A 4,706-nucleotide genomic window follows, 5' to 3' on the forward strand; every position below is an offset into this window, starting at 1 on the left:
GGTGAAGCCTGATAATTCACAGTCAGCTGGGGGTATGGACGAGAGGTTCAATGCTGTCGAGCCTTGGGAAAGGATTTGCGTAGATCTGGTAGGGCCCTTGGTGAAGTCGACCCAGGGCTACCAGTATATTTTAACGGTGGTAGACTATTTTTCGAAGTTCCCACTTTTGTTCTCCTTACGGACTGCCACGGCGAAGGGCATCTGTAAGATCCTTGAGGATCGGGTCTTTCTTTTGTTCCGAGGTCCTCGGTCGGTGGTCTGCGACAACGGACCCCAGTTCAGGAGTCGTCTGCTGCGGGGGGTTCTGCGGCGCGTATGGTACCCACATCCGGTACACCGCCCACTATCACCCGCAGGCTAATCCGGCCGAAAGGATAAGCCAGATAATTAAGACAACACTTAGGGCTTATGTATCGGATAACCAGAGGACTTGGGACCAACAGATAGCTAAGGAAGCTTGCTGCATCAGGTCAGCACAGCATGAAGTTTTAGGAGCCACACCATATTTTGTCAACTTTGGTAGGCAGATGGCGTTAGAAGGTAGCAGGGACTACATCGAGTCATTAGGAGAGCAGGACAAAAATAGTTGCCAGGTGAAGGTAAAGTGGCTCGAGGAGATTAGGTCAAGCGTTATGAGTAGATAAGAAGAGGTTAGGGCAAAGTTAGCGAAGCAATATAACCTTATGAGGAGAGGCGTGCAATATATGCCAGGAGGGCTAGCTTGGAGGAAGAATTTCGTTTTATCAGATGGTGCAAATTTCATCGCGCCGAAGTTGGCACCGAAATACGTAGGTCCTTTCATAGTAAAAAAGAAGGTGTCGCCACGGACGTACGTTCTGGTGGACGAAGCAGGTCGGGATAAAGGGACATGGAATGTGAAGGAGTTAAGGCTTTGTTAAGGATTGTTGAAAAAAAAGCGAGCTTTCTTTTTAAGGAGGAATGGGTGGGGTTGCCGCGTACTGGCCGCAACAAAATATTCTTTTGTTCTCCCTTCGTTATATTTACCTATTTCCTTTCACTCCAACCGATAGGAGTGAAGTCTACCGACACTCAAGTGTATATATGTATCTACGTACCAAATAAATAGTAGGATGAGCTCAAGTTAAGCGAAATAGTTGTTTGTCGGTGGAGCGCCACCGCAAAGGGGAAAAGTCTCCATTAGGGCACTCCGCCCCAAAACGGTGCCGACCGAAAGTAAGAATGTAGGAATGAGAGATGACGCGAAAGACCGTAGTAGGGGTGTCGCCTTTGCTCTCACCTATTGCAGCACTTTTGTTGTCCGCCGTATGATGGCAATGGCAAGTCCTTGGTGTTGTTTGTGTGCGCCGTGGTCGCGACCGCTAAAGCGCCCAATTCGCTTCTAGAATGATCGGGCCGGCGCCAATTGATCGGGCACCAAAAACACCGGCGCTGGCACTCCAACGGTTTGCGTACCGGTGCCTAGGTCACGGCCTGGCTCACATCTGAGTGCCGGGGTAGACCTGAACGAGCATCGAGTCAGGCAACACCCGTATTGCGAGCGCAGCATAGTATATTAATATTATTGGCAGCGGTTTTTTTTGGTAAAAAGCAATTTTTTAAAGTGCCGGACGAGGCACTATTGCAGCAAAAGCAAAATTCTTGGAGAGCGGCGCCAGTCGAGGCGCGTTATAGTCGGCACCGGATTTGGGAACCACATTCCCAAGGAGCACTCCGCGGTCGGAGCGCCCACCGACCGCCGATAAGTATACTTTTTGTGCGTCTGTGGTCAGACGTTGTTGTTGGCGGTAGGCTTCCCCAATTGTGTTTCCTTACCCCATCCTTTTTAGCATCCCGCACCCAGAGCCCAGTCACTTGGCGGGTTAAAGTTACCCCCGGCAGCTTGGGTGGTATTGCGAGTGGGTTCGTAATCTTTTGGTTGGACCTCACCTCGGGTGCGCCCCAAAAACAAGGTTTTGTCTATTTTTCTATTTGTGTAATTAGTATTTTTGCGCTTTGTGTATTTCGACCCACCCTAGTGTCAGTTTTACATACATACTCGTATATTTACTGTACATGTTAGCTTACATTGCTATTTAGCTTGTTTATATGGCATCAAATTCGGTATCGAATTAACTCGTGTCAGTGTAGCCCGCTTGAAATGCAAGTGTTTATATGCAACAAAAGAAATGAGCCGATCGAACACGCTTTCAAACAGAGTTCATCCCGATGCAACCCTGTTAATACATGTGTCATTTCTTGAAAATAATACACAAGGAAAAATAATAATTGAAAACCCAAACAGCCCTGAAAAAAGGATATTAGCTATTAATTGTATAAGAAAGCTTAGTCTAAAAGGAATTTCAAGAACTATCTAAATGTTTTATTTCATACAGAGTTGCATGAAAGAACCGTGTGGTCGCATCCCGTGTCTATATGCACCCTTTACACGATTCAACAACTCTTAACTCGCATTCAAAATGTGATTTATGGTGGCACGATTAAAAGTTTCAACTCGATTTAAGAATGTGTTTACATGTGTGTATTCAAATAACATGGTTTGACTTAGAACGATTTGAAGCATCATATATAAACATGGGAATTGTCCAATTTGAACTTAGTTTGCCTGAGGTACAGTGGCGTAGCCAGGGGGGGTATTTGGGTTGATATATCCTCCCCTCCCTCCCCCTCCCCCCCCTCTTCGTCAGTGAAATGAAACTTTTTATTTTTGAATTAATAACACAATACTATTTTACCCTTCCGATTTATAATTTTTTTATTTCAGACTAATGACAAATTATCTTTTAATGAATATATAAAATTATCGGTTGGTGGATTATGTATTTGAATATTTGCGAAATACACTAGGCCGTTTTACTTAGTTCCCCACAGTGTTGGGAAATAATCTATAATCTATACAAAAACTGTACTTTTCGACTGTAAATTGTATCGACTTTTTAATTTGCTCATATGCATGCATGCATAAATAGATTCCCTTCAAGACCAATGTTTTTATGGTATTCACGGGAAAGTTTATGTAGGTAAATGTACATGTATTTTACACTTTTAACATAAATGTCAAGGCAGATATTTTAAGATACACTTCTTAGCAAACAAATTTTTTTAAGTTATTATGAATGAATAAAAGAGACATCTTCTTTGAATTCAGTACTAAAACTTGACATTTCAAGTGCTTATCAAAACTTTATACATGTTAACTAGATTGGCCATTTATCTTAAAATTATACAATTTTAATTATTTGTTTATAGAAATGCAGTTTAACAAAACCCGTATAAATCCAAGGTTTAATCTCTGCGCAACATTAACAAAATCAACAAAGCTTTTTAATTAGATTTCCTATAAATACATATTTTGAGTATGCAGTTTTGTAGCCCGATCAATTCAAATAAAGCGCAAGTTTAAAGTACATTGCTGCGACTTATCGTTGATTTTTAATATTTTTCTTTTTTTTGATGAAGGCGTTGCTAATTTTCTTCATTAAAAAAAATCGACGAACAGACTTAGATAATATGGAAGAAAATTACCGACATCGTCAAAAATATGCCATACATTAATTGTAAATCACAGGTACTTTAAATTTGCACTTTATTAGACTAAAATTGAATGAGCTAAAAAACTGCAAAATATTAAGAGATAAAATTGAAATAGAAAGTTCGAAATTTTTTTGAAAGTTTGTCGATTTTTTTTAATGTTGTTCAAAGATTAAACTTATTTTCATTTAGTGTTTGTTAAGGCATAAACTATATTTTTATAAAAAAATAATTCAAATTAAAATATAATAAAATAAATAGTCAAATCTAGTCAATATGTGAGTGTCGTAAAGTTGTGATATTTAAGAACATCTCTTTCTTAATTAACGCTGACACTGTTTCTATATGAAGCTGATTTCAACATTTTGTTTTAATAAAATTTAGTATCGAATATATTCTTTCAAAACTTGCATAGGAATGTGATATAATGGTTCCTTCAAAACCTTTTTTCAAAACTTATAAAGGCAAAAAACGAGAAGGCGAAGACAAAAAGAGAATAAAAAAATTTCCCGCAGTGAATTTTCAGATTTTTAAAACGGTATAGTAATTTAATTTTTTAAATTTAAATAAAGCATGAATACCTCATGGAATAAACGAATAGATAAAAAATATATAACGGTAAAACTGGCACATACATAAATATACATCGGCGTAGCCAGAATGAAATTTCGACCCTATTAAGCTGGCATTTCAGGGTACTATTTTATATATATATAAGGAAAATTTGAAAGTTAGGGGGGGCTCGAGCACCCCCCTGCCCCTATCTGGCTACGCCCATGTAAATTTATGAAAGAATGCACTCAGGCGACACCTCTAGCCATTGTGTGTCACAAATTTAAGTTATCGATGGAAATTTTTTTTTCATCTCTCCCCCCCAAAGCCAAATCCTGGCTACGCCACTGCTTAGGTATTTGGTATACTACCCAGCTGCTTCCCCTCAAGCAACCCCGCCGTCTCCACTGAGCCAGCCGGTTGCTTGGTATTTTTTTTGTCATCTCCTTTTTGTGCGGTCGTTTTTTTATTTGGTTTGACCCGTTGCATTGTTATTACGCACGGTAAGTGCATTTAGTTCGTGCATTAGCTAGGTGAGTTGATATTAGTGCACAAAATGTTTGGTGACAAATTGGCGCCCAATGTGGGGCCCTCGTCGTTAGGGAAAATTTATTTTCTAGAAGAATTGAGCTACGTGGGATCTT

This window comes from Rhagoletis pomonella, unplaced genomic scaffold (genome assembly GCF_013731165.1).
Source record: "Rhagoletis pomonella isolate Grant_MI unplaced genomic scaffold, Rhpom_1.0 Rhpom_scaffold_00003, whole genome shotgun sequence".
Taxonomy (NCBI): domain Eukaryota; kingdom Metazoa; phylum Arthropoda; class Insecta; order Diptera; family Tephritidae; genus Rhagoletis; species Rhagoletis pomonella.